The sequence below is a fragment of the Grampus griseus genome (assembly GCF_964374135.1).
Source record: "Grampus griseus genome assembly, chromosome: 8".
In the NCBI taxonomy this organism is placed as follows: Eukaryota; Metazoa; Chordata; class Mammalia; order Artiodactyla; family Delphinidae; genus Grampus; species Grampus griseus.
The window spans coordinates 40,173,305-40,193,524 of NC_139002.1; the positions used below are offsets into that span (position 1 = coordinate 40,173,305).

General features: G+C 42.5%; 1 pseudogene across 1 annotated transcript; it reads right to left on the reverse strand.

Annotated features, from left to right (window-relative positions):
* Window positions 1–17,714: 17,714 nt before the first annotated feature.
* LOC309825559 (germ cell-less protein-like 1) lies at window positions 17,715–19,078 on the reverse strand (annotated as a pseudogene). Its single transcript has 2 exons — window positions 18,238–19,078; window positions 17,715–18,017 (listed from the first exon to the last, which is right to left on the reverse strand). The product of its transcript is annotated as a germ cell-less protein-like 1 (transcript).
* Window positions 19,079–20,220: the final 1,142 nt, after the last annotated feature.

A 20,220-nucleotide genomic window follows, 5' to 3' on the forward strand; every position in this document is an offset into this window, starting at 1 on the left:
CCTGGGACACTCTACCAGAGTACTTGCACCTGGACAAAGTCTCCTCAAGCAACAGAATACAAAGAAACCATAAAGGCCTAAAGGTAACTGCACGCAGGCATGGCTGGGGCAATGATGAACAATAGGATACCAAAAGGCCACAAACCAACTGCCATTTCTGAGGTGCTGGGAGCAAAAGCAGGGTATTACGCGTGATCCCTGAACACAGCACCACCATGGGGGTGGGCAGACCACCTAAGCCACACCTCCTGCCCAACCCACCCATCCCCCCCACCCTCTCCCCATTTAAGGGACCAGCTCCCCCCTGCCCCTGGTTGGGGAGCAAGCAAGAACACCTGCTTCTTGTTTTTGCTCCCTTGTGCTGTAGCATAGCCCCTATAAAGCCTTGCCTGAAATTCTCATCTGGCCTTATTAATTTCTACTGATTAGAGAGTTCAAGAGCCTGGGGTGGTAACACATGGGTCCCCAACTGGAATCTAGATGTGATCATCCATCTTCTTGCAGATGGCCAAAAGCTCTTTTTTATAAACTTTGGGCCTGAGACATTTGCTAGGAAAACAATTAAGCTTTTTATTGCCTGTCATTCTTTTAGCTTGATGGAGTAGATGCTGGATTCTATCAATGAAAGCAACACTATTAATGCAATAAAACTAAAAATAAATTAAAAAACAAAGATATCAACAATAGTTTAAAACAGAGACAGTCTGCGGCACACTGAAGATAGGTGAATTTTAATCTCACATTGAGTTGGATCTACATAAATGAAAGTGGGATCATATCTTCGGGCTACAGGGAGGCAATATTTTTAGATAGCGCTCATATGTATCTTCACTGAAGGCCTCAACCCCACATTGAGTTGATTGCTTCTTCCTTATATTTATTAAATTTGAGAGCAAATATTTGTTTCCATGCCTATTTCCTCTACTATACCAGTGGTTCCTAGAGAGAAATAATCACATCTTATTTATTTCTGCATCTCCTACACCTGCTACATGGCCTCAAAAATTGAATGAATAACAAGGAGATTTAAATATTATTGACTAGTAGATATTGCCAAAATGTTTTATGGCAGATTAGACTGAGACACATTAATTATTGCCATGATCATTCTAACAGCCCACTCCCAATAATTCTATTTACAGAATTAAAAAAAAAACCTGGTTTTAGTCTAAGGCTAAAATTCCTTAGAATGGAGAATGCCATGCATATTTGGGGGAAGAAAGAAGCCAGAAGAAGGATGCCTTCATGGCCCACCTCTGGGACTGCAAAATGATTTTCAAATTATCCCAAGTCAGACATAGTCAAAAAAGTAAATGTATTGGAGCGGAGTCAAATATCTGTAGCATAATGCAAAGCATTTTTAAAAATCATCTTGTGCTCCAAATTCTACACAGTGTCATGCCGCTCAATAATGTACATAATAGTGAATTAACTCTAATTATTAATACCAATAGTCCCATTCACTGAGAAATCAGTTTATAATAAAGAGTTATTTAGTTTCCAAGCTCCCGGGGCCATAGCCAAGCACCTACCTGCCAGAGAGGCAGTCATGGGGGATCACTATTAATTATCTGTCTTATTATTCCTCTTTCCCTAAGAAAGAGCAACAATATACGCTCCACATCTAACGAGGGCACGAAGGGTCCATCCGTGCCCACCTCTCTATTTCAGGGTCCTTCTATCAGGGAGATTGGCCTGCGTTGGCACCTAGGACCACTCAACAGGTAACACAGCTCCTTAAGAAGCCTTTAGAGCTGCACAGAAATTCCCTTTTATTTTTTTTTAAGAAAACATCTTTAATCTTACAGTACAGTACCTTGAAAAGTACAGTAGTACGGTACAACAGCTGGCATACAGGGGCTGGCATCGAGTGAACAGGCAAGAAGAGTTACTAACTGGAGGAGGGAGAGGAGGTGGGAGATGGTAGAGCTGAAGGATCGTCAGCAACAGGAGATGGAGGCCAGACTGTAATTTCACTTACGCCTGACGTTGATGGTACAGGTTCTGGTTCCTTGCTGGATTCGATTCTGTCTACCCTCTTGAAAAAAAAAAAAAAAAACGATCCAGTAATGTCTGGGTAATAGCTCTTTTTTTCTCGTCATAGACAACACGGTAGCCCTGTATTGCATTCTGAATGGCTGCTGCAACCTTCGTGTTCCATTCTATGTTCAAGAAATTCCCTTCTTGAGCTAATCTTTCTCACTGTGCTCCCAACCGAACTGTTTTTTTCTTGGTGGGGAGATTATAAAAGAGCCATGAATCATCCTTAAGTTGAACAAGGCTTTTACAGCTTCCTTTCTTCCTTTCTTTCTTTCTTTCTTTTTCTTTCTTTCTTTCTTTCTTTCTTTCTTTCTTTCTTTCTTTCTTTCTTTCTTTCTTTCTTTCTTTCTTTCTTTCTTTCTTTCTTCCTTCCTTCCTTCCTTCCTTCCTTCCTTCCTTCCTTCCTTTCTTTCCTTCTTTCCTTCTTTCCTTCTTTCCTTCTTTCCTTCTTCCTTTCTTCCTTTCTTCCTTTCTTCCTTTCTTTCTTTCTTTCTTTCGCGGTACGCGGGCTTCTCACTGTTGTGGCCTCTCCTGTTGTGGAGCACAGGCTCCGGACGCGCAGGCTCAGCGGCCATGGCTCACGGGCCCAGCCGCTCCGTGGCACGTGGGATCTTCCCGGACTGGGGCACGAACACGTGTCCCCTGCATCAGCAGGCAGACTCTCAACCACTGCGCCACCAGGGAAGCCCTGAACAAGGCTTTTAAAAAAAATTATGGTAAAATACATATAAAATGTATCATTTTAACCATTTCAAAGTGTACAGTTTAATAGCATTCAGTTCATTCACGATGCTGGGCAAGCATCACCACTACCCAAGTCCTGAAGATTTTCATCAGCCCAAAAGGAAACTCCGTCACCATTAAGTAGTCACTCCCCATTCCCTCTTCCCCCACAGGTGGCAACCACTAGTCTGCTTGTTCTCTCTATGGGTTTGCCTACTCTGAATATTTCATATTCAGTCTGTGGCCTTTTGTGACTAGCTGCCTTCACTTAGCTAGGTTCATCCACTTTGTGGCATGTATTAGTACTTCATTTTTTTAATGACTGAATAGTATTCCATTGTGTCACATTTTGTTCTTTAGTTGATGAACATTGGGTTGTTTCCATCAACCAAACATTTTTTTCTTTTTAAAAATGTTTTATACAATTTTTAAAGATTACTTTCCATTTATAGGTATTACAGAATATAGACTCTATTCCCTGTTCATCAACCAGACTTTTTAAGGAAAGCCCCTATGCATTATCTTCACCTCCTTAATCTAGTGGGGTCTGGCTTCTGCCCTAACAAGAATAACAGCCAGTATTGACAACAGCCGATGGTTATGGAGAGCTTGCTCTGTTCCAAGCATTGTGCACAGTGGTTTACGAGTATAACCCCACTTAATCCTCATAGGGCAAAAGCTTGTGCAGGTTAGTCTTATACCAGGCAGCCTAGCAGAGGGGCTGGGGACTGAAATCCAGGGGCTGTGTCCATCCTGTGGGAGAGGCACTGGGCTCCCCAGTGTGCACAAAAGCAACTGTGTCAACAGCACTTTGGGTAAATATTATCATTATTCACAACCTATACTTAAGGAAAGTGAGAATTAGAGAGTTTCCATAATATTCAAGATTATACAAAGATCTAACAAAGAGGAAGACACCAGGGCTTAAACCCAGAGGCAATTGAGTCCATATCCTCTGCTACCATCCTGTACCAGGATAACGTTGGAAAGGACTTCTGTGGTCTCCCTTCTTCTTCCAAGATTTTCTTCTACCATAATCCAAAGTAAAATATGTATTTTACACTGTGACCCAGTACCTAATGCACATATATAACAAAATAAATTTCATGAAACTACACTTAACCTTAGTAACTGCAATGCACTTTTCCATTCTATTCCATTAAAAAAAATACTGGTGAAGCTCCACTAAATTGACTTCTAACAGACAGTCACTCACACTTTAAAAACCATGGCTGAAAACTCAACCATCCATTTTTTCAGTCTTTTTTCACTTGAACTTCTGGTGATGTTTGACACTGTTAGATGGACCTCTACTTCTTGAAATTCAACCTGTTTTTGGATCACTCCCTCCTGAGCTTGAGAACACTGTTTCCAGCTCTTTCCCCACAGCTCCTAATCTCAGTTAATGCCTTCTCTACCTTTCCAATCTCTCAAGGTATATAAAGAGCTCTTACAACCAAAAGATAGAACAGACGCTTCAAAAAAGCATATATACAAATGAACACGCACATGAAAAAAATGCTCAACGTCACTAGCCATCAAATAAATGAAAATTAAAACCACCATAAAATACCACTATATAGCCACAAGAATGTCTAAAATTGAAAAGACCAACAATGCAAGTGTTGGCAAGGACATGGAGCAACGTATATTGCTGGTGGGAATACAAAATGGTGCAAGCACTTTGGAGAATTGTTTGGCAGTTTCTTGTAAAGTTAAGTTTACATTTACCATGTGCTCTAGTAATTCACTCCTAGTTATTTTCCTGATGAGAAATAAAAACGTATTCCACACAGAGACTTGTACAGAAATGTACATAACAGCTTCATTTGTAGTAGCCCCAAATGGAAACCAACAAAAACATCCATCAACAGGTGATCATTGGTACATATAAACAAATAGAATTTGGTATATCCACTCAACAGAATACTATTCAGCAAAACAAAGGCACAAACTACTGACACAGACAGTATTCTATATGAATTTCAAAAATATTATGCTGAGTGAAAGAAACCACACACAAAAAAGAGTGCATACTGTAAGATTCTACCTATATGGAATTTTAGAAAAGAAAAAACTAAGTTCTAGGGACAGAAAACATATCAGCGTTTATCTGGGTTGGGCAGCGTAGGGGACTTGTTTACTGACTGTCGAGGGCATAAGAGAACGTTTGAGATAATGAAAATACTTCATGTCTTGGTTGTGTATATATTATATATGTATTATATTATATATTATGTATATATTATATATATATTATATATGTGTATATGGGTATATATATTTGTCAAAACATCAAAACTATATACTTAAAATTGGCACATTTTAATTTTATGTAAAGCATACCTTTATAAAGTTAATTTAACCAGTCAACTGGAATTTTTTAAAAAGTGTTCAACCTCTTCCTTCTCTTCCTTTTCGTCACCTCCTACAACTAATCAGTTATTCAATTGTCCTGCCTCAACTTCAAACATTTCTCTCAAATGAGTCTCTCCTCTCAGTCTCTATTGCCTGGTCTTAGTTCGGGTCCTCGATATCTCTCTCCTGCACCGAGGTGAAAGCATTCCATTTTTCCCCACTCCCTCTCCCCTCAACTCCAGCCAATGCTTTCCTTCTCATCCATCTAATCATATCCTGTCACTCCCTTTATGAAAAGCTTCCATTGGCTACACTTTGTCTACAGGTTGAGATACACTTTCATACTTTCCTCTCTCCCTCTCTTCGTCCCACAAATAATTATTGGCAAGAGACAGGCATTCAGCACACCATGCAGAACGATTCACAAACTAGACTCTCTCCAGGCTCACCTTTAGTCACCTGGAACTTTCACAACTCCATATCTTAATACATTCTGTACCTGTCACCTGTTTTTTGCTCTTCCGTCTCGCTCTTCTTATCTTTTTCTATGTCTTAGAGATTCCCCTTCTGTGAAGCTTTCCCCCACCTACCCAGGCAGATATAGGTGTCTCGAAACCTTTTACTTAACCCTAACATAACATTGCCTGGTTGTCATTTCACGGTCTATGAAGTCTGTTCCCTTTTTATTTTCTTTTAAATTTTTTAAAATTAATTTTTATTGGAGTATAGTTGCTTTACAATATTGTATTAGTTTCTACTGTACAGCAAAGTGAATCAGCTATATGTATATATATATATCCCCTTTTTTTTGGATTTTCTTCCCATTTAGTTCACCACAGAGCATTGAGTAGAGTTCCCTGAGCTATACAGTAGGTTCTCATTAGTAACCTATTTTATACATAGTATCAAGAGCATATATATGTCAATCCCAATCTCCCAATTCATCCCGTTCCCTCTTTCCCCCTTGGCGTCCATACGTCTGTGTCTCTATTTCTGCTTTGCAAATAAGATCATCTATACCATTTTTCTAGATTCCACATATATGCGTTAATATGTGTTATTCGTTTTTCTCTTTCTGACTTCACTCTGTGTGACAGCCTCTAGGTCCATTGTTCCCTTTTCAGACGGTATGATTTGTTGTTACAGACTGCTGTATTCATACCTGTGCCTCTAACAACTAACATGAAGGTGCTTAATAAATGTTTATTGAATTAGAAGAACCAGGCACATACATTGGCTATATTTCTATTGATGATGAAGTTAGTTAGCAACATAAATTCTCCTGTTAAAATTAATTTTTCCCTTTCCTGTCCTCCCATAATCTTTTGTCAGTGTCTCTCCTGTATCACTTATTATTTCCTCACTTGATTGTGAACTTTAAAAAAGTTTAGAAATATTTTAAGCACCTCAGAAAGTGTAGAGTGAATAATAAAATAAACTCCCAGGTACCCATTCTTGTCAAATCTTAGCATTTTTGCTCTATTTGCTTCAGATGTGTTAAAAAGTTAAAAATAACTTTTATAGATACAGTTGAAGGTTCCTAGGACCCTTTCCCAATGTCTTTCCCTTTCCTTCCCCTCAAAGGCAATCACTGGGCTTCCCTGGTGGCACAGTGGTTGAGAGTCCGCCGGCCGATGCAGGGGACACGGGTTCGTGCCCCGGTCCGGGAAGATCCCATATGCCACGGAGCAGCTGGGCCTGTGAGCCATGGCCGCTGAGCCTGCGCGTCCGGAGCCTGTGCTCCGCAACAGGAGAGGCCACAACAGTGAGAGGCCCGCGTACCGCAAAAAAACAAAACAAAAAGGCAATCATTCTCTTAAATTTGATGTTTATCATTTCTTTGCATATTTTTATACCATGTACGTACAAATTCACAAACAATGCATGGTGTTTTTACATATTTAAAAAATTTATATAGATAAATATAATACTGCACATATTATTCTGCAAGTTGTTTTGTCTTAACATTATATGATGATTTGTCCATGTTGATACCTGTAACTCTAATTTAAATGAGTGAGATAAAAAATATATGGCAGGGAATTCCCTGGCGGTCCAGTGGTTAAGACTCTGCACTTCCACTGCAGGGGGTCCGGGTTCCATCCCTGGTCGGCGAACTAAGATCCCACGTGCTGCATGGCGCGGACAATAAATAAATAAATAAATAAACTTACACATTAAAAAATATATATATGCTAGCATAAATGTTCAACGAGGTGTAATCTAACTTTGTGTAAGCAGAGAACGTGTTATATTGTGCAGTCATGATTCTCATACTTTGCCAGCTACAATATGTGACTTACCAATCATTAGCCTGCCTTCTGCTGACTGCCGTACTGGAGACCATGTCACAGTATAGTACAGATATCTCTGAAGACACATTACATTAAGAATCAGAACTGGACAGCATCTTTCATAAACTATAGAGATGGACTAAATCTACAGGTTTGAAATTTATCAAGGACAAGTGTAAGGTGCTGCTTTGGGGTAAAAAAAAATCCAATGGCACAAATATAAGAGGGGAAGATGTGGCTTAGAAGCAGAACATGAGCAGAAAATGGTTTTTTTTTTTTAATTGACAAATAAGAAAGGCTGTGAAAGGCAGCTCCAGTGGGGAACCGCTGAGCTGGAGTCTGGAATGAGGAAGTTAGGCAATGGAGGGCTGCTTGGACCTTACCGGAAGGCTTCAGTTTCTGAATGTGGAGCTTGTGCAGAAGAAACTAACGAGAATGGTTGAAGGAAAAGGTAATGTTTTCAAGAAAAGAGGTTGAGCCCCATGGGGATCTTGATGTATGATTTCCATGATGGAAAGGGAGTTCCGTGTGGCCCTGAGAGAGGCCTGAGCCAGTCCTGTTCCTCTTTCTGAATTGCTACCTCGGCACCACCACCTGCCCTATCACAGAAGCTGGAAACCTGGGAAGTGTCCTCAGCTCTCCCTCACATCCTGCCTTCCTACCTACCTGACCATCATTTTACCTAATCATTCAGCAGCTTTGGATATTGGGACCAGTCTTCCTGCATGAAACACTATCTTCTGTTGGATTTGTGGGTCGCCTGTATTCCTAAATTTCCTCCTACCTCTAAGAACGCCAGAGGTGCAACTGGATTTTGTGGAGCCGGAAGGAGTTTCAATTTGGGGGTCTTTCTTTAAAAGAATACCAAATTATTAGTAAAAGGCCTTGAATGGGGCCCATACAAGAGAGAGAATTATTTTTCAGCAAATCCATCTCAGGCCTTTTTACACTAATCTTCTTTCAAGCCACATGGTAAAATTCCTGAAGACACACCCAAACCCTTTTCTCTTCTAATGCTGTACACGTTCCTGGTTTGGAGGAATTCGTATCTTAAATGTCCATGACTACCTGGTGACTCCCAAGATTATGTCTCCAGCTCTGGCCTTTCTGTCTCCAGTCCCATGCTCAGACTTCGCCATCCTGACTAAGCTATCTCACAGACACTGCACATTTCCTGTGGCTGAAACTGAAAGGTGGCCTTCTCCCTCACCACCTGGTCCTTTTATAGGGTCCCCATCTCATCAAATGGCACCAGCATCTACCCAGCTCTGAAAGCTAGATGCCCAGGCACCATCCTGAACACCTCCTTCTCCCTCAACTTATATACAGTCACAGTTAACTTTATCTCTTTTCTCTCTCTATCTACATTACCACCTTCCCAGCCAAGACACCATCAGGTCTTGGCTGGACCACCACAATGGTCTCCTGACTCATCTTCCTACATTACTATCTGACATCCTCCCCCACCCCTTCTCTCCTCTACACAGCTGCTGCGGTATCTTTCCAAAAGGCCTTTCTGATCAGATATGAACCTGATCTTAGAATGTTTTGAACGCATCTATTACATTTAGGATAAAGATCAAATCCTTAACTAGGCCCTAAAGGCCCTGCCTGGTCTAGTCCTGCCCAGCTCTCAGCTCCCCTCCCACCAACCTGCCTCTGCTCTTCCGTCTCTCAGGCCCTCCGGCATCCTAGCCTTTGCCTGGAAATCTCTTCCTCAGCCTCCCACTCCTGACTCCTCAATCTAGGTCAGATTCCCTGGTTACTCTCTCTTAAAGAGCATCATTTCACTCCCGAGTCTATGGACTCAGTATTACACATTCACTAGTGTGATTGATTTGATTGATTTAATGTCTGGCTTTCAGCTAGACTCGGCTCCATGCAGGCTTAGACCATGCATGTCTCTGTTTGCTTTTCCATGTGTCTAGACCTTGCTCATAGCAAGTCCTTCGATACATAATTGTTAAAGAGTGAATAGACCCCTGGGAAGTGGATAAAACAAAATAAAATAGGATGATGCAAGCCTAGCTTCTAGGTCTTGGGCCAGAGAATCTTTAACTTTGAACAAACAAGATTCAAGGACACTATAAGTTGTGGAGGCATGTGCCCTGCTGCGCCAGAAAATATATTCCTCTCCAAAGGTTAGGATTTGGCAATTCCCAAAGTCCAAGGACACGGCTTTGCTGTCAGGGCCATCTGTCTGCATGCCTGTAGCTTTAATAGACTGTTTTCCAAGTATGCATTGACGTCAGCGGGAGTTCCTTGGGCTCAGAGCACCTGACTCAGCCTCTGCAGTGCAATTTGGAGAGAAGGATTTGTCCTGAAGACATTTCACCTGCTACCTCTTTGGGGCTTAAAGTGAAATTTAGCTTTTATATGTTTTTTTTTTTGCCGTGGTGTAATTTAATCTTCAGTTGCTCTTTGTATTTCCTATTTCATTATTTACAGACTATTAAATAAAAATCTAAATGTGGAGCTGGGGCTGGGGGAGGGGAGCAGAATCAAATTCTTTTTGGTCTTTTGCCAAAGTTCCAAACTGGCACAGTTAAAGGTACAAGGAGAAATGTTTTGACACTTTAGGGCACGATAGAGGCTGCAGGATTTTAAGTGTTCCATGCCTTTTTTATTATTAAAAAAAAAATCAAAAAAAAATCACCTTCAACCTTCAAAATAAAATGGGATCCCAGAAAACCCTCGCCAAAGGACTAATCAGGGCAACATATTATAATACAAGAAATATGCTTGTAGGGCTTCCCTGGTGGCGCAGTGGTTGAGAATCTGCCTGCTAATGCAGGGGACACGGGTTTGAGCCCTGGTCTGGGAGGATCCCACATGCCGCGGAGCAACTAGGCCCGTGAGCCACAACTACTGAGCCTGCGCGTCTGGAGCCTGTGCTCCGCAACAAGAGATGCCGCGATAGTGAGAGGCCCGCGCACCGTGATGAAGAGTGGCCCCCGCTTGCCACAACTAGAGAAAGCCCTCGCACAGAAACGAAGACCCAACACAGCAAAAATAAGTAAATAAATTAATAAACTCCTACCCCCAACATCTTCTTTAAAAAAAAAAAAAAAGAAATATGCTTGTAATGAAACAGATATCCTGTCAACTGTTCATAAAAAGTAGTCACATGAAACCTTACATTTCATACGGGCTTCTTTAAAATACAATATAGCAAGATACTACAATATTGTCAGAAATGTTTGCAAAGGCCTCAAAATAAAATTCTCCTTCATTAGTGCTCTCAAAGTGTCTTGGACGCACCTTCATATAGTGCCTCTCACGGCACTGTGATAAGTTGTTTGAGTCTCCTTGTTGAGACTGGGAACCCCCTGAGGCTGGAGCACATTTTTTAGCTATTTGTGATAGGCCTAGCTTCAGGGTGTCTGGCACATGGTAGGTGCAAAGAGAACAGGAATCAGATTCAGAGAATTCTGTGCTCCAATCCTGCTCTCATATTTTCAGACTCTATGACCTTGGCAAATTCCTAAACTCCTCAAGTTCCATCATTCTGTAAAATGGGGAATCACATTTCCTCACAGAGCAGCTATGAGAATGAAATGTGTGTGTCCTGCATGTGTGTCCTGCATGCAGTAGGTACTCAATAAATGTTATTATTAAGGACTTAAGAACTAGGATTCTGGGCTCTGCCTTTTGCTAGCTCTGTGACCTTGGGCAGTCCCATAACCACTCTGAGCCTTGGCTTCTCCATTGCAAAATGGGAATAATAATATCTACCCATCAGAATTGCAGTGAGGAACAGATTTTAGACTATTGGATTCAAAGGACCAAAAACAGTCTAGTGACTAATACACGGTTGTCAATCATTTATTTTTTCATGTAGGAATGTTCCAAAAAATAAACGATCATCTACCCTCACCATAAAATAAAGAGTATTTTAACACCAAAAGAATAGGAAGAATTAATTTCTTTAAATGAAGATATCTTTAAAGAAAAATGTTTTCCAATGGCTTTATTTTAGACTGATGACGACTTTAGTCTTGTGCCAGCACTAGTCCACATCCAGCCTTTGGAAACCATTCACTATGAGGATTAAATGAGATGATGTGTGTTAAATAGCTGAGCATAGAGCCCAGCACACAGGAAACACTAAATAAGTTTAACTTCTCCTATTTAATATTATTTTATCATCATCATAAATTAAAATACATAACTCTTTCATTAAAAAGACTGATAACTGAATGAACAAATGCCTGTTATGTTTGTAATCAGTGGAGCTAAAGAAGGAAAATAGGTAATGATACGAATGACTGGTCAGAGGCTTTGGGAAGAAGAATATTATCGGTAAACATTCACTGAGGACTTCCTACGTTTCAGGTACTCCTCTTAAGTAATTTACACGTATGATCTCATCTGTGCTTCATAAAAGCCCCACTTTTACAGATAAGGCAACAGAGAGGTTACAGAACTTGGTCCAGGTTACCCGTTAGGAAGTGGTGAGGCTGAGATTCCAACCCAGACAGACTCCATCACCATAATCTTCTGCCTCCCTCTAATAAACATAAATATAAATTCCAATGTAAATGATACGTTGAAAAAAATAGAGAAAAGAAGTAAAACACGATTGAGAGGGAGAGCAGCAGACTGTGTCATTGAACTAGATGCTGGGCAGCAAAGAAAAGCATTAGAAGATGGGCACGTTGCCCCATAATCATACCTCGTTTTATGTAAAAATGTCATGCTCTGGAAACGTGTCAGATACCATTTTCAGTGCAGTTCTGAAGAATTTCATGTGTCAAGGGCTTGACACATCATCTTTATTTTCTGCTGTGCTTCTCCCTCTGGGTTTTCTGAAGTGTGTCATACCTTTGATAGCGATGCTTGGAAGGGGTTAGGGGTGAGAGTGAGGGGGAAGCATGCCCCTTTGGCTCTGAGTCTTGTTGAAGTGTTTTCAATCCTCGGTATTGCCAAGACCACTAGGGGGAAGTGCTGGGAGGGCACCATGTTCCAGCTGGGGTAGGGGTGAGAGGCCAAGTGGACAGGGGTAGCCTCCTTGGCACCGGTCACCTGCGTAGAACCCAGGCTGGTGAATCAAACTGCCTGAGAAGTAGCCACTGCTTCATTGCTCTCCACCAGCTCCATGACGGGGGCCGAAAGCCCGCTCCGGAGACAGGCCCGTGCAGAATAGAATGAAACAAGAGGCCACATTTTCCCAGAGCCTCACTGTCAACACGTGGCCAGCGCCTAGCTAAAATTGGCAGCCGTGGCCACCCAAACCTCCCTCCAGCCCAAAGCAGAGAGACTGGCTTCTTGGAGATGGTTCAGTCACAGCCATGCCCCGGATCGTTCCCAAGCTGATGCTCCACAGGGACCCGTGGAGGACCCAGCCAAGGTCCCAGTGTCTTGGAGGGGGCTGCCAACGCCAGTTGCTCTTTTGAAGACCAGATACCTCTGTGTGGGTTGAGATCAAGGTTCTGGGGTTCATGGGATGCCAAATCACACATGCTTTCTGCCGTCTCATTATCAATCTTGTTTCTTATTAACCCAAACAAACGCTTTAGCCTTGACATCTGTGTTAGTCAGCACAAAAAATTATCCCCTCTTTGAGGTTTAAATTGATAGCATTTTCTGTGTTCCAGGCACTGAACCAAGCACTTTATGTGGATTATCTACTTCTCCCAGCCACCCTTCGCAGAAAGTGATGGGAAAGCACAGAGAGGTGTAGTAACTCACCAAGGGGCACACAGCGAGTGTGCTTAGAGACCAGATTAACTCCAAAATCTAAGAGCTTTAACCACACATCAGCATCTCTCTCCCGTGAGGGTTGCAAAAAGAACGATTATTTAAGTGTTCAAGTCTCTATTTCTTCCTGAATGAATTACAAGCTCCTTGAGGGAAGGGACCATTTCTTACCAAGGTGCTTCCATAATGTCTCCGTCATCTTGTATTGCTGTAAAAAATGCGACAGGCTGGGTGGTTTAAATAACGGGCATTTATTTCTCAGGCTGGAGGTTGGAGATCAGGGTGATGCCAGCCTGGTCAGGTCCTTGTTGAGGGCCCTCTTCCTGGTCATGTCCTCACATGGCTTTCCTTGGGGAGTGCATGCAGAGAGAGACCGTTTCCCCCTCTTATAAGGGCACAGATCCCATCCATAAGGGATGAGATCTAATCATGACATAATCATCTCCCAAGGGCCCTACCTCCTAATACCATCATGTTGGGGGTTAGGATTTCTACATACAAATTGGGAAGGGGATGCAGACATTCAGTCCATAATACATAGTATTCATTGGTGCATTGGGGAAACATTTATCAAGGACCTATTATGTACTAGGGACTGTGCTAAGCATTTGCCAAAGCAAAGATAAAAAATCATCAGGTCTGTTCTTCGGAAGCTAACAGTCCTATGAGGGTAATACCCAGGGAAGTCGATGAGTTATTACAAAATAACCAAGTCTACCTGGAATGACATATGCCATGCTAGCAGATCTGCGCAGTTTTTTACAGACTATTAACATATTTTACCTTAGATGCAATAAACCAGAGTGTTATGATCAGATAAAATCCTTAAATTAGTCCAGTGGTGGGTGTAGCATAATCAGAAATATATATTTGGTCTTTATTTCCAGTTCCTGACACAGAGCTCCTAAATCCTTTTGGAATTTCCTGAGTGATAAGGATGCTAGGATATTTTTTGTTCTAATGAGGTACTCTCGGTGGGGCCCCCAGATAGCTTCAGGATGGGGGCATGTTGCCAGAAAGACCAAATCTTGATTAGAAGCCTGTAAATTTCAGCCTCATTCCCCAGCCTCTGAGGAGGGGAGAGGGGCTAGAGATTGAGTCAATAACCCATCATGCCTACATGATGAATCATCCAGGAAAAAAAAAACCCTAAATAACAAGGTTTGGAGAGCTTCTGGTTCGGGGAACAGATCGAGGTACTGGGAGGATGGCATCCCCAGAGAGGACAGGAAAGCTACGTGCACTGCCCTTCACTTTCAGGCCCTCTTCATCTTGTCCCTTTGGCTGTTCCTGAGTTCTAGCCTTTATAATAAGTTGATAATATAGCAAATGAACTGTCTTCCTGAGTTCTGTGAGCCGTTTTAGCAAAGTATCAAACCTGAGGGGGTGGTGGTGGGAACTCCCAACTTCTAGCTGGTCTGTCAGAAGTACAGATGCCTCAGGACTTGTGACTGGCCTCTGAAGTGAGGGCAGTCTTGTGCAACTGAACCCTTTAACTTGTGGGATCTGATGCTAACTCCAGGTTGGTAGTGTCAGAATTTAATTTACTGGTAGGACACCCAGGTGGTGCCTGGAGAATCAGAATTGGTCGTTGGTGTTGGAAAGCACCTCAGTGGCATTCTTGAGAGAACAACATAAATTTGTTCATCATTAAACGCGATGAACATCAGAAGACACAAACTTTTCTGTCAAAAGTGGGTAGTCAACTCGAAAGCACATACAATTTTATTTTTAAAAAAAATAAATAAATTTATTTATTTATTTTTGGCTGTGTTGGGTCTTCGTTGCTGCGCGTGGGCTTTCTCTAGTTGTGGCGAGCAGGGGCTACTCTTCGTTGTGGTGTGCGGGCTTCTCACTGCAGTGGCTTCTTTTTGTTGCGGAGCATGGGCTCTAGGCGTGCAGGCTTCAGTAGTTGTGGCACACGGGTTCAATAGTTGTGGCTTTCGGGCTCTAGAGCTCAGGCTCAGTAGTCGTGGTGCACGGGCTTAGTTGCTCTGTGGCATGTGGGATCTTCCTGGACCAGGGATCAAACCCATGTCGCCTGCATTGGCAGGTGGATTCTCAACCACTGCGCCACCAGGGAAGTCCCACAATTTCATTTTTTATGAATTGTATTAAGATCAAAATAAGAGATGGGTGTTCAGACATTTTACCTTGTGTAACCTCGTGTCCAGATTCTTAAAATGCCCTCCTAACTCATCTCCCTGCTTCCACTCTTGTCCTGCTCTAATCTTTCTTCACTGAGCAGCCCGGGGATATTTTTGTTTTGTTTTGTTTTGTTTTGTTTGTGGTACGCGGGCCTCTCACTGTTGTGGCCTCTCCCGTTGTGGAGCACAGGCTCCGGACGCGCAGGCTCAGTGGCCATGGCTGACGGGCCCAGCCGCTCTGCGGCATGTGGGATCTTCCCGGACCGGGGCACGAACCCGTGTCCCCTGCATCGGCAGGTGGACTCTCAACCACTGTGCCACCAGGGAAGCCCCCGGGGATATTTTTAAAACAATAAATCAGACCATGTCACTTGATGTGCAAACTCCTCATCAATGACTTGCAGTTCTTTTTAGATTAAAACACAGATTTCCTACCACGGGCTGCAGTGACCTGCATGATCTACCTCCTAACTCTACAAACTCATATGATGATGATGATTGATAGACAGATAGCACTTATTGAGCATCTACTATGTACTCTACACCCTTTGTCTCACTGAATCATTTCGACAGCCCTAGCTCTCCTGCTCTGAAATTTACAAAGCAGCCACACTCTGCTCCTTTCTATTCCAAATACCCACAGAGCCCTGTCCCACCTCTGGACCTCAGCATTTTCTCTTGGTCCCAGAGGCTCTTGTTCCAGTTCTCATGGCTGGCTCATGTGCATCCAATCAGGAGTCTGTGCAAACGTCACCTCTTCAGAGAGACCGTCCTTGACTTAATCTAAGCAGCTCCCTCCCATTGTGAAATCCTTTCCTGTGATGACTTCTTGCTGATGAGGACTTATTGGAGCCTGCCATGGCTACGTTTATTTCTTTTCTTGTGTTCATTTGTTTTTCCACCTAGAACATTTTTTTTTTTCTCTAACAGCTCTTGATTTTAATACTGTTACTGGTTTTTCAACATAATGAATACATTTAAAAATTCATAACAAAATCCATACACCTGTGGTCAATTAATGACGACAATGGAGGCAATAATATATTAATACAATGGAGAAAAGACAGTCTCCTCAACAAGTGGTGGTGGGAAAACTGGACAGCCATATGAAAATCAATATGAACACTCCGTCACACCATACACAAAAGAACTTCAAAATAGCTTAAATACCCAAGTATAAGACATGACACCACAAAACTCCCAGAAAATAATATAGGCAAAACACTCTCAGACATAAACTGTAGCAAAATTTTTTCTTAGATTAGTGTCCCAAGGCAAAAGAGATATATAAGCAAAAATGAACAAATGGGACCTGACCTAAAAAAACTTAAAAGCTTTTGCACTGCAAAGGAAACCACAAACAAAACGAAAAGGCAACCTAGGGAATGGGAGAAAATATCCGCCAATGATGTGACCCACAAGGGGCTAATATCCAAAATATACAAACAGCTCATACAACTCAATAAAACAAACAACCCAATCAAAAAATGGGCAGAAGACCCAAACAGACACCCCTCCAAAGATGACACACAGATGGCCAACAGGCACCTGGAAAGATCCTCAACATCAATAACCATTAGAGAAATGCAAATCAAAACCATCACGAGATATCACCCCACACCAGTCAAAATGGCCACCATCAAAAAGTCCACAAACAATAAATCTGGACAGGGTGTGGGGAAAAGGGAACCCTCCCACACTGCTGGTGGGGATGTAAACTGGTGCAGCCCTCATGGAAAACTGCGTGGAGATCCCCCCAAAAAACAAAATTAGAGCCACCACACCCAGCAATTCCACCCCTTGGCATACATCCCCAAAAGATGAAAACTCTAATTCAAAAAGATACATGCACCCCAATGTTCATAGCAGCACCATCCACAAGAACCAAGACACTGAAGCAGCCCAAGGGCCCATCAACAGATGACGGGCTTAGGAAGATGTGGCATGTTTATATGCAATGGAATATGTACTACTCAGTCACAGAAAAGAACTAAATATTGCCATGTGCAGCAACATGGATGGACCCAGAGAATATCACACTAAGTGAAATAAGTCAAACAGAAAAAGACAAAGATTTCACTTATATGTGGAATCCAAAAAAATAATACAAATGAATCTACACAAAAAGCAGAAGAACTCACAGACAAAGAAAACAAACTTACGGTTCCCAAAGGGGAAAGGGAGGGGTGGTGGGATAAATTAGGAGTATGAGATTAACAGATACAAACTACTATACATAAAACAGATAAGCAACAAGGATTTACTATATAGTACAGGGAATTATATTCAGTATCTTATAATAACCTATAATGGAAAATAATCTGAAAAAAATATATAACTGAATCTCTTTGCTGTACACCTGAAACTAACACAATATTGTAAATCAACTATATTTCAGTAAAAAAATATATATATATATATATTTAATGAACAATGCTATGACGCACCATACTTACCCCACCTCACTGTCTTGTTCTTCTCAGAGCATAGCAAGCCACTGCTGTTTATACACAGAAGATAGCCATTCTGAAGGTACTAGAGAATCTTGTTCGATAATTCTCGCGGAGGCCAAATCACTGATAATATACTGTAACCTTGAGTGTCTGAATACTGACACAAATGGTTTTCCTTGCTCAGTTTCAAGGAAGGTCATACCTTCAAAATCTTTTCTCCTCTTAGAAAACCAGACATCTGTTTCAGTCAAAAGCTGTTTTAAAGATCCATTCCAAGAAAGCACAAGTTGAAGGAACATCCACTTTTTTTTTTTTTTTTGCGGTACGCGGGCCTCTCACTGCTGTGGCCTCTCCTGTTGCCGAGCACAGGCTCCGGACGCGCAGCCTCAGCGGCCATGGCTCACGGGCACAGCCGCTCCGCGGCATGTGGGATCTTCCCGGACCGGGGCACGAACCCGTGTCCCCTGCATCGGCAGGCAGACTCTCAACCACTGCGCCACCAGGGAAGCCCAGGAACATCCACTTTTTAAGGGCTGTGTATACATCCATCTCCACTTGCATCACAAATAAGTTAGATGAACCAATGAGTTGTTTCATGACATTTATACTGAGTTCTTTAAAAAGTTCAACATTCTGGTGAGTCATCAAATTGTTTAGAAGCCATTCAAGGCACTTTTTCTTTACAGAATCCAGTCCATAGGTCCCTGCCGATGTGTAATAGCCACATACGGGTTTTCACATTAATTGTTTCCTTCATTGTCTCACCACACTGCTGTATTAAACTATCCAACTGTAGCATACGAGCTGCTGCCAAAATGGCAATAACTCGACTGGGCTTTATTAAGACATCATCTCGATACAATGACCCAAATGTCACCTGCAGCGCTTCTATATCAATATTCTGGTCTGGAGTCTCCAGTTCAATAATATTCATGCTGGACTCCTTCCATGAACCACTGAACATACTGGGAAAGTAGCCAGATTGACATAAATACATTTTGTGTAAGCTCCACTCTTCTAGAGCACAAATCTTAATGTCACTGTTTTCACCATTTAAAAATAATGTTTGATAAATATATTTGGATGTACTCTTCAGTGTTTTCCTCCGAGGGGTGTTGAGGAGTCGCTGCTGCCCGTCCCCTTCCTGCTCATCCTCGTGTGTCTCGGAACTGGGGTGACAGTAGCAGAAGGCCCCGCTGCTCCGCTTGCGCTTGCGGCTGCCCGGACAGTAGTAGAAGCCGTGCGCGGCCGTGTCGCCACCAGTCTCCGGCCTCCGGGCCGAGTCCCCAGCCCCAGAACCCAGCTCCTGCTGGGCTCGGGCTCGCCCCTGGTGGCGCAGCACTCGGCTGCTCAGCGAGCGCATGGGTCACGGCTCGCAGGGACTTCAGAGAGCGCACCTCAGCGAGCCCGACGAAGGCGGTTTCCCGCCATGGCCCGGCCGCCACCGCCGGCCTCCACGTAGCCCGCGTGCCTACACTGCCACCTTCTCATGTGCAGCCCGGACCGTTGCAGAGGGCGCTGCTGCCTCCATCCTCCGCCCTGCTCCCCGCGTCTGCCTGCGCCGCGCGCCCGGACCGCAGGTGAACATTTTTTTTTGAATTTTAGTTTTTTTAATACAGCAGGTTCTTATTAGTTATCTATTTTATACATATTAGTGTATATATATGTCAACCCTATCTCCCAATTCACCCCACCCCCCCCAATGTTTTGCCCCCTTGGTGCCCATATGTTTGTTCTCTACATCTGTATCTCTACTTCTGCCCTGCAAACTGGTTCATTTGTACCATTTTTCTAGATTCCACATGTATGCATTAATATACAACATTTGTTTTTCTTTCTGACTTACTTCACTCTGTATGACAGTCTCTAGGTCCATCCACGTCTCTACAAATGACCCAATTTCATTCCTTTTTATGGCTGAGTAATATTCCATTGTATATATGTACCACAACTTCTTTATCCATTCATCTGTCGATGGGCATTTAGGTTGCTTCCATGACCTGGCTATTGTAAATAGTGCTGCAATGAACACTGGGGTGCATGTGTCTTTGAATTATGGTTTTCTCAGGGTATATACCCAGTAGTGGGATTACTGGGTCATATGGTAATTCTATTTTTAGTTTTTTAAGGAACCTCCATACTGTTCTCCATAGTGGCTGTATCAATTTACATCCCACCAACAGTGCAAGAGGGTTCTCTTTTCTCCACACCCTCTCCAGCGTTTGTTGTTTGCAGATTTTCTGATGATGGCCATTCTGACTGGTGTGAGGTAATAACTAACTCATTGTAGTTTTTATTTGCATTTCTCTAATAATTAGTGATGTTGAGCAGCTTTTCATTTGCCTCTTGGCCATCTGTATGTCTTCTTTAGAAAAATGTCTATATAGGTCTTCTGCCCACTTTTTGATTGGGTTGTTTGTTTTTTTGATACTGAGCTGCATGAGCTGTTTATATATTTTGGAGATTAATCCTTTGTCCGTTGCTTTGTTTGCAAATATTTTCTCC